The 11,283-nt window shown below is 34.8% G+C and overlaps 1 pseudogene; it reads left to right on the forward strand.

Annotated features, from left to right (window-relative positions):
- The first annotated feature begins 1,072 nt into the window (after nt 1–1,072).
- LOC140839159 (protein FAR1-RELATED SEQUENCE 5-like) lies at nt 1,073–2,662 on the forward strand (annotated as a pseudogene).
- The last annotated feature ends 8,621 nt before the right edge of the window (nt 2,663–11,283 follow it).

Genomic DNA, 11,283 nt, shown 5'->3' on the forward strand with positions numbered 1-11,283 from the left:
TCCCGTTGTTATTTGTCCAAAAACCACGCTATTCGACAACGGTTTCTTAAAACCGTTATCTATTTTCCAAAAAAACACGCTAATAGACAACGGTTCTAAAACCGTTGTCTTTGACCCCCCAAAGACAACAGTTGTTTAAAACTGTTGTCTTTGGCCCATCAAAGACAACGGTTTTAAAAAACCGTTGTCTTTGATCCCAAAGGACAACGGTTTTGGCTAAAACCGTTGTTAAAAACTATACGACAACGGTTTTGCACAAAAACCGTTGTCGTATGTGTGTTGTTGTATGGCGTTTTTCTTGTAGTGTATATATATATATATGCATGTATAACCAAGTAAGATTATGTTTTAGCTCATTATATTCAATAATTCTAGGTAAAGATGATAAATTTTTCTTGGCTTTCTTGCTTGTGGCTTTGTTTTAAAATTATTTTAATTTTTTTATAAAAGAAAATATATGGTTCTGATCTGTATTTAATTAATAGATTATATATGTATCAAATATTTAATCAATAATTATAAAAAAATATTGAAGAATATATCGTGATTTTAAATTATGAATTTTCCTATCATTTTTGTATAGTTTAGAAAATTGGTTGTGATGTATTTTTAATAGTTAGTAAAATATTAGAAAAAAAAATTATTGTTATAATCTAATCTAAAATTAATTGTTTTTAGTAAGAATATTATATTTACCATTAATTAGGATATCATTTGAATATTAATTTTGTATGAATTTTACATCTAGTAGGATGAATATGGAGCAATATAAAATACTTCATGCAGATCAACAAGACAATTAGGCTATTTCGTCGTTCTCTTGTACATATGGAGCAATACAAAAATATTGTTTTATTATTAATTTTTTGCATTTAATATGTAACACAGAAATTTATTGCATTTTTTGTCACCGTCGTTGGAGACTGAAACAACCCAAAAATTTTATTAATACTTTCAGATTCTTGATGGATTCTAGTTCAACTATCGAATTCAAACCTAAGATTGGTATGGAATTTGATAGTCTAGACGAGTCTTGGAAGTTTTGTGTTGAATATGGTGGGAAAACTGGAGAATGGGCGTCACATTTGTGGATAGTAAATATAAAGTTAATGAGTTTATCGAAGATCATAATCACCCACTCCATCTTCAAGAAACAGTTCATATGTTGTCTTCCTAACGTAAAATTACAGAAGTTCAAGCCTATGAGATTGATTTGGCAGAGGATGTTAAGCTTGAGCAAAAATCAAATTTTCAGTTGATGAGTAAGCATACAGGGGAATAGATGGTCTTGGTTATACAATGTTGGATGCTAAAAATTATATTTGATCCAAAAGACAAAGAAGTATGGTAGATGGGGAAGTTGGTTGTCTGATGCGATATTTTCAACAACAGTTATCTAAAAATCCATCATGTTACCATGGTAATCAGATGGATGTGGAAGAACAGATAACTAATGTTTTTTGGGCTGATGCGAGAATGCTAATCGACTATGAGTATTTTGGTGATGTTGTGTCACTAGATACCACGTATTGTACGAACCGTGCATACCGACCACTTGCCATCTTCTCAGGTTTCAATAATCATAGAGGAGCGGTGATTTTTGATGCAGCACTTTTATATGATGAGACTGCATCATCATTTAAATGGTTGTTCGAAACTTTTTTAGAGGCACACAATAAAAAAAAACCTCTCACTATCTTCACTTATCAGATTCAAGCTATGGCAAAGGCCTTACTGGAGGTGATGCATGAGGTATTTCATGGATTGTGCACATGGCATTTGATGCAAAATGGCATCAAACACTTGGGAAACTTGATGAAAGATGGTTCTCATTTCTTAACTGATTTTAAGAGATGCATGTATGGCATTGATGATGAGACCCGATTCGAGGAGGCTTGGAGTATTCTACTAGAACAATATAATATCCAAGAAAACACATGGCTGCAATCCACTTACAATATAAAGGAGAATGGGCAGTTTGTTACATGAACAAGGCTTTCACACTTAGTATGAGGAGCACACAACTCAGTGAAAGTGTTAATTCTGATATCAAGAGTTGTATGAAACCTACTTAGATATAATGCAATTTTTTAAGCACTTCGAACGGGTCTTGGAGGAAAAGCGGTACAATGAGCTAAGATGTGAATTTGAGACACGCCAAAAATTACCGAGATTAAAGCTAGAGAGTTCTCCTATGTTGCATCAACTTTCTGAAATTTATACCATCACTGTCTTTCATCTATTTCGAGTTGAGTTTGTTTTGTTCGCATCTGCTTACATAAAATATAAAAATGAAACTCAACCATTATTTGAATATGTTGTCGGGCGAATTGATAAAGAAGGAGAATGGACTGTGACATTTAATCCTAGCACAAAGATGATTTCATGTAGTTGCCGAAAATTTGAGATGACTGGATTATTGTGTTGTCATGCTGTGAAAGTATATGATGTGCAGGACGTAAAAAAACTGCCAGAGCATTATATCTTGAATAGATGGACGAGAAAAGCTAGGAGTCGAATGGTACACGATTGTATGGGCAATGAAGTCGAAGAAGATCCTAAACGAGAAAGTATAGAACGGTATAGAAAACTTTTTATGATGCTAGTAAGATTGGCAACCGAAGCCTCCTGTCCACCTATCAAATTTCTCTTTTGTGCATAATTCGGTATGTGATCTAACCAAGCAAGTCATGGAAATGTGTTTGACTGAAGTGAGCCAAGACAACAATTGTGGTGTCAGGACATTATCGATAGGACCTTCTATCATACAAGCAAAAGGATTCAAGTAAAGAAATGGTGTGAATAAGTCAAGAAGGTTGAAGAGTTGGGTAGAACTTCCAGCAAAACAAAGAAAAACAAATTTGAGAGTCGAGGTAAATTACATACTGTTAATACTTTTTTAAAATAAAAATTATCTAGATTTCTTATTTTACAATCATTGTAGGATATCAGAACACACGATGAATTACCCGTATCTTGTTTAGCACCTCCAGTACCTCATGCATGTATTCAAACAACTGGAAGTCAATTCAATTTCAGTGAATCATTGATGGTATGAACTTTAATGATATCTAGAAATTTTTTAGTGGGTAAAAATCTTAAGCCAAAAAAATATAAATTCTTATATGGTAAAATTGATTTTATAATATTTATTCTTATTTAATGTATGTACAATTTGACCATCCTCACCGTTCTCTTGAATCCATGGATTTCAATGGAGATATATCCAATTATGCTTTTGAGTAATATTTTATTTAAAGAATAGCCGATTAATATTGTTAGTTGAAATGAAGTCTCAAAACGTATGAATTATTTATTTTGATGGAAATGTGGTGTTGAATTTTAGTTTTTTATATTGCATGATAGAAATGTTCTAAATTTTAATTTAAGCAACATGTTAATAGTTTTATATTGTTAAAAATTTTGTTCATTGAAAAATAATTAATACTCATCAAATTCGAAAAAACTGATATGGTTTTTCACATGTAAAAATTTAATATAGTAATTTTTAATGGAAAAATTATTAATTTAACATAAAATAATTAAAATGTTTATGTTATTTCATATAAAATTGTTGGCTAATATTTGTGAAAGAAGGAAAAAAATGGAGGGAAAACAAAAGAAAAAAGAGAGGGAAAACAATTAGAAAAAAAAGAATTAAAAAAATTAAAAAAATCCAAGGCACAGCATCACCTACAGGTGATGATGGATCAAGATCCAACAGCAGAGGGTGATGTCCATTAATTTTTAAAAAAAAATTGATATTTTTCTATTTTAATTATTTCAAAAAATTTAGACCTAAATTTATTGTGACGATACGAATCAAAACCAGCAGGCTGCTAGTACGAATCAGTAGAAAATATAAAAGCAGGACTAAGTTTTCAGAACTTAGATAACCAGAAGCAGAACCTAGTCTGGAATTAGAATTAGAATAACTTGATGTCTTCTTCGCTAACGGAAGTAGTCTTAAAAGTTACCGTTACTTTATCGAGTACAAGTATTTATTGCACCATTAAATGCTGTACTAAGTCATTTAATTCGATTTACCCATTTTAGTAAGTAACAAAACTGATTGTGTTGAAAGCTTTTTGCAGGATCTATTTAAAGAATAAAGTTGTTTCTTTCAGACACCAAAAGAACCGATTTTTATTATAGACGGTGGATTCAAGTTATCTATATATATGGATCAAAACCACTTGAAGATGACTACTGATCTTTTATCTATCCAACGCTACTTTGAGCGACCGCGAATCAATCACCATCTTCTAAAGCTTAAACTTGCAGAAAAGCAGTACATGCTTCATATTTTATATCTGATCTTTGGAGATCTTCTTGTACTGCTATTTCTTCATCTCTTCAAGTAAAACACCTTACTATATTTCGAGAAGAGTTTGTACACTGGAAAAGAGTCTTTTCCAGAACTTTGTTATACTGAGTCACTTTGTGTTTAGTTACTAAGAGTTTCAGTAGGCAAAAGATAAGCCCTGCTGAAGTGGGTGTGTACAAGTATTGTACAATAAAATCCAAAGTCTTTTAGTGATAGCATCTGGAAACAGAAGAAAGGAAGACGTAGAAGATTTTATCTTCGAACTTTCAGAAACAACTACTGTTTTATTGCCTACTGTTATTACTGTTTTCACCCTACTCCATCGGATCGTTTCCGCACTTACTTTTGTGATCTGCTGGACTTACAATCGAACAAGAACAGCTACAATCTCTAACAGGATTCTAGCACCCTTTGCAAAAACTATCATCAAAGGAGAAGAGTTTACTCACCCCCTCTAAACTCTACATCGATCCCCAACAAATGGTATCAGAGCAGATTTCTCTTGTTCTGAAAATTTGCAACAGTTATGGCACATTTTAGCAAGGTTCCCATGTTCTCGAAAGAAGATTTTGATGATTGAAAGATCCGGATGCAAGCTCATCTTGCAGCCCAAGATTATGACGTGGTATGTCATCACAGACGGTCCATTAAAGATCTTAAAGCCAAATACAGCTATTGCTGTTACAGAAGGTGGGCCACAAATGGTTGAAAAATCAAGAAACGAATGGACTGGAGAAGATAAGAAGAAAGCTAATCTCGACAATGTTGCGAAAGATATTCTTTATAAAACTCTTGATAAAAACGCATTCAGTAAAATCAAGATGTGTTTAACCGCGAAAGAAATCTGGGAAAAGCTCATTCAGATATGTGAAGGAAATGAGCAGACAAAGGAAAATATACTGTCTGTAGCAATGCAGAAGTTTGAAAATCTGAAAATGAAGGCTGGAGAAACTCTAAATGAGTTTGGTGAACATTTCAGTAGCCTGGTTAATGAACTAGCTGCCCTTGGTAAAGAGCATAGCAAAAGAGAAATAACACTCAAGGTGATGAGAGCTTTACCTAGGGAATGGGACGTCAAAACAATGGGTATGAGAGTCTCTAAAGATCTAAACAAGTGGGAGTTACATGACTTGTTCGCCGACTTAAAAGCCTATGAGTTCGAGCTAGAAGTGAGAAGCGGAGAAGAGCCTTCAACAAACCTGCCAACCAAAGCCCTTGCAGCAATTGCTGCTACTAATTCTACTGCTACTGCTGTAGTCATCCCACAAGCAGTACCTGCTACCTTTATTGAGAGTACTTCTGAAAACAATGCTGAAAAGATCAGCAATGACGCTATGTCTCTCTTTGTAAAAAATTTCTCCAGGTTCATGAAGAAGAATCACCGAGCTTACCAAAATCCTAATCGTAGTTTCAAAAAGGAATAACCACCTGGTGATATGGCGTGCTTCAACTATGGAAAGATTGGTCACTTTATTGATGAATGTCCAAAGCCCAAGAAAGATGACCAGAAGAAGAAAGAGTACAAAAAGAATGACAAGAAGTTCAGAAAAGACCGCAGAGCGATGATTGCTGAAGAAAGAAAATCTAAATGGGCGGACTCCAGTTCTGAATCATCTGACTCAGAAAGTCATTCCAGTGAAAGTGATGCAGAAGAGATCAAATGTCTTATGGCGGATGTTGAACCAAACTCGACATCTGAAGAGGTATTCGACTTTGACTCTGACGAGTTTACACGAACTTATTTAATTAAAGCATTGCATGATATGGTAGGGGAGTACTCGAGACTTTCTCAATCATTCGAGGAAGTTAAAATTGAAAATCTAAACTTAAAAAATAAAGCCAGTAAATTAACTTGCTTGCAAGAGAACAGCTTCAATGATTTGAAAGTGGAGATGAGTAAGTTAAAAACTGAGAATGAAAGAGTGAAAGCAGATTACCAGACAATGAAATCTGAAAATCAGAAGCTGTCTGTTCTGGTAAATGCCTGGAATAAGTCTTCTGTTTCATTGTAAAAGATGCAAGAATTGCAGAAGCAATCCGGAGATAGAAGTGGTCTCGGATTCAGCAATAATGAAAGCACTTCTGAAACCAGTATCAAGCCAGAACTGGATAAAGGCAAAGGGAAATTCATTCACTATGTCAAATCCAGTGTGGTATATGAACCTGAAGTACCAACTGTTCAAGTTAAAAGGAATGTAAATCAGATGAACAGAAGGAATAATTATGGTCTGGTATATGTTGAACCTAAGGGAAAAGTTCACCATAGTGCTGGATCCAGTATGTAGAGGCCCGTATTTCGTATTTGTAAATTTGTGGAATTATTTAAAAATTTTCTCTTTAATAAATAAATTGCCTCATTCATAAAATAAACTGATAAAAAGGTTTAATATTTTAATGTAACAGCGGAAGCAAATATTGTTTTCAAACCACAACTTAAAAATAATTCGTCAAAATAAAAACTGAGTTTGAGCATAAATAGTAAATGATAAAAATGAGGTCATCGGGTTCCTACTACTGCCTACTCAAGCTAGCTCACTGATCCCCGCCCTCGGTCCCGACCTCTCAGTACCTACAACAATAAAGTATAGTGAGTCTAAAGACTCAGCATACATATATCGTGAATAACAAGTAAATATATCATAAAATTTCGTGTAACATAAACATATCGTATCGTAAAGCGTAATGTGAAATCGTGTCATGAGTAATTTTAAATATGTGCATATCTGAAAATCATACGTAAAAGCTTTGCTCGATAGATCTCTGTCATAACATATCATATCGTAATTTTTCTGTAGAGATAATGTTCTACGCAAGTGGCCCATAACATAACATGAATCTTCTGATCAGACTAAACCACGGTATACTGGGTGGTAGAGATCACCACAGCCCTTGGACTGGATGTCCGTACCCATACATAAACATAAACGGGTCGTAAGTCTCCGGGTGAAGCAATCCCATAAGCGTAAGGTGGCCACAAGACATATCGCATATATCTCAAAAATAGACATTTTATATTTTATGCACGTAATATAATTATAACCCTGTTTTACCGAATGAGTTGGATCGTTCCCAGGCTCGCTGCGACCTAATTCTAATTTGAGAAACATGCAAATAATATTGACTTGACATAGACTTCATAACCGAACCAAAAACGAGACAATTACGCCCAACAAACTTAGATTCAACCATGGCTTCGTACCAACCCGAACCAACATTGAACCATCATTTAGAGATGATTAAAATACACCTAAAATGATGAAATAATGTTCATACTAACTGACATGAACGAAAATGGTGAATGGAGGCCAAAATCGAAAAACGCTCTTTCGAGAGTCACTTTGGCACATTGCACCGTAAATTCTCGTACGGCCTCTAAACTTAACCAAATCACAAACGGCCAAAAACATGACCTTTCTAACTCATTGAGGTACTGTCCAGTCCAAGGCCACAGGCTAAAAGCCAACCTAGAACTCGCACCAGCCTCCTGAACCGAACCCAAGCTGATGTCCAATTACAGTAGCAGCACTTGTGCTTGCATCGCTTTGTTTACGAGGCTATTGGCGATTGAGGCTTGAACCATAGACCAGAGCCTCTTCCCAAGATCCTAAGGTGTGGCTTGAACCATGGCTAAGGGCCCAAGGCCAATTACAATCCAAGCAAACACCTAAGACAACGTGACACTCCCACCCGAGAACCTTGCTACACGCGTGGGGTGTAAAGCTTTACTTGATGTCGTTTTCATTCCAGTGGCCATATGATCAACCATGGCTTGATCTATACATCGTGAGGTATTGTTTGAACCATAGATAGGGGCTAAAAGCCAACCAAGATCCACAAAACACCCTGAAAATCGAAACTCACTCACCCAAGAAAGAAAAAAAATGATACCTGAGGGATATGTGTTGTGTTGTTGAAAAATATTGATGGAACCATGAGCCAAGCCATTGAAAGGTCACTTGGTCATGTACTAGGCACGCTAAGGGAGGGTTCAAACCATGGTTATAGGCCCTGGTCCAACAATGATCTAAACTCTCACCTTAGGCAACCAACAAGAAAATCGAGACTCAAAAATTGCAACTATGGAGAGTTGCTGTCAAATTCGTGTTGCTGGGGTGAATGGAATTAAACCAATGGACCAACCCATTCCTAACACACCCTATATCATGTCTAGATGCAGCCTTGAGCACCTGGAACCGAGCCAATCCCTGAAATCACAAAAACACACCAACCTGTGAAGCATAAAGAAGGGCCGAAAAATGCAGCACAGAATTTTCGAGAAACGTTTCTGTCCTATTTTCGGTTTTTCTATAAAAATCATGGACATGTGATGTTTTAAAATACCTATAGGACTTGATTGAAGAGCAAAGAAACGTATAAACATGCCTGGAAATTTGTTTTCGAAAGAAACAAACAATTACGACGAACACGGCGCGGCGGAGACGGAGTTATTTTTCTTTCTTACTTTCTCTCTTATTCTTCTTGTTGCTTCTCACGTTTTTTTGGCTGTAGGTTTTCTCTAAATTTCGAAGGTAAGGAGGGTAGGGAGATGCTAGGGAAATGAAGGGGAAGGTTATCAATTAAATGGAGAGTTTAAATGACAAATCAACTCTTTCTATCCTAGTGTTTGTTAGATATGGAATGAGGTGTGATATGGTGGGATTTGAGGGATGAGATGACCGAAATTTGAGTCTAGATGCAAGGTGAAATATTGCTTAATTATTAATTAGTGGGGATTTAAATTGTAGGAATTATTCTACCATGAAGGGTTAAGGAAAGAATCAAAAATGGAGAGTTGCCAAAACATAATTAATTCCTTGGAGGGGTGGCCGAAATTTGCTAATTAAATGGAGGTAAATATTGCTTAATTATTGAATTTTAACTCTTTAAAGTTTTAAACACTTATTATGTATTTTAGTGAAATAATTAAATTAATTTAGGATAGTAATTTCCTTGCATGCATAGCTAATTCTTAGAATAAATTACTAACATGTTAAGTTACAATTTCTTAAATAAAATAAGCCTAGATTAATTTATCCCAATTGGTTACACATTTATATTTAGGCTTTTAATTAATTATTGGACATAAAATAACTTATTTACTACTTAACTCCAATTAATTAAATAAATCTTTAAACATACTTTCACCTCAAAATAAATTATTCTTTGACTTAAATTAAATTTAGGTATATTTTCTTATTATTAAATTTTATCTCAATACTCCAACTCCAGTCCGGCCTCGTTTATTTAACTGAAAATATGAAACTAAATCTCTGCGATTAAAATAATTGATCATGACTTAACAAGTTTAAAAAAAATGAAATAAACTCTCATGCATGTATGAAAATCATTTTAATTTAAATAATAGTAATTATGCATGGCTTATACGTAGTCTGATTTATCGGGTTCTACACAGTAGATGATTCAAATCAGGAGGAAAACCCCCTATGAAGGTTAAAAACTATCAGTACTATAATTCTAGACCTGTTCAGAAGAGATACAGGCTAGAAAACACAAACAGAAGGGAAAAACAACATCCCAATATGCATACTGTTAGAAATAACAGAACCTCTGCTGCACACACCTCTATGGATACCCAAAGTACAAAATCACCAAAAATTGTACAAATGTTGATTCCTAAGTGACTAATAAAGCTTGGACCCAAGTAGATTGGGTACCAGATACTAAAATTTGTGTTTACAGGAACATGTGAAGAAAGCTAAAGTAAGCAGCTCCACATGGTATCTGGACAGTAGATGTTTTAGACACATGACTAGACAGAAAAATTTACTATCAGAAGTAATGAGTTGTACTGGACCAAAGATAATGTTTGGGGACAACTCAAAAGGTAAAACCGTGGGTAAGGGTAAGATTATCCATGGTAACATAACTGTTAGTGACGTACTACTGGTTCAGAATATCTGTTATAATTTGATTAGCATTAGTCAACTGTGTGATAATGATTATTCTGTAGCTTTTCAGAAGCACATGTGCACAGTTAAAGATTCTGCTGAGTCCACCGTATTAACTGGAAAGAGAGAAGGCAACACTTACAAAGTCTCATGGAACTTAGATCATGCTACTGTTCCTACATGTTTAGTTGCTTCTCTTACTGATAAGCATTGGCTCTAGCACAAAAGATTGAATCATTTGAATTTCAAGTCAATCAATAATATCAAAAAGCAGAACATAGTTGATGGTTTGCCTGATATTAATTTTATTAAGAATCATGTTTGTTCTGCATGTCGGCTTGGAAAACAGATCAGATTCAGCCTCAAGAACAAAGGTAGTAAATCAACTTCAAGATTTTTGAATTACTGCATATGGACTTATTTGGTCCAATCCCTATCATGAGCTTAGGAGGAATGAAATACACGCTTGTTGTTATTGATGATTTCTCTAGATTTACTTGGGTAATATTTCTTGCTGGAAAAGATCAATCCGGTAACCTCCTGATCAAGCGTCTGAAAAAGATTCAAAATGAAAAATCTTCCTCTATTATTAAAATCAGAAGTGATCGGGTACTGAGTTCACTAACAAAATTCTTGAGTTGTATTTAGATGAACAGGGAATTCATCATGAATATTCAGCTGCCAGAACGCCTCAACAGAACGGAGTAGCTGAGAGGAGAAACTGAACTCTTAAAGAAGCTGCTAGAACAATGCTAGCAGATGCAGATATCTCTCAGCGCTTCTGGGCAGAAGCAATCAACACTGCATGTTACACGCAAAACAGAACAATGATCAACAAAAGGCATAATCATACTCCTTATGAGATATGGAAAGGGAGTAAGCCTAATATATCTTATTTCCATATGTTTGGTTGCAAATGCTTTGTACTCAATAATGACAAAAATTATTTAACTGCATTTGATACAAAATCAGATGCTGGACTATTTCTTGGTTACTCTGCTGTGAGAAAAGCTTTCAGAATCTTTAACAATAGAACTCTCAATGTTG

This window comes from Primulina eburnea, chromosome 8 (genome assembly GCF_022965805.1).
Source record: "Primulina eburnea isolate SZY01 chromosome 8, ASM2296580v1, whole genome shotgun sequence".
Taxonomy (NCBI): Eukaryota; Viridiplantae; Streptophyta; class Magnoliopsida; order Lamiales; family Gesneriaceae; genus Primulina; species Primulina eburnea.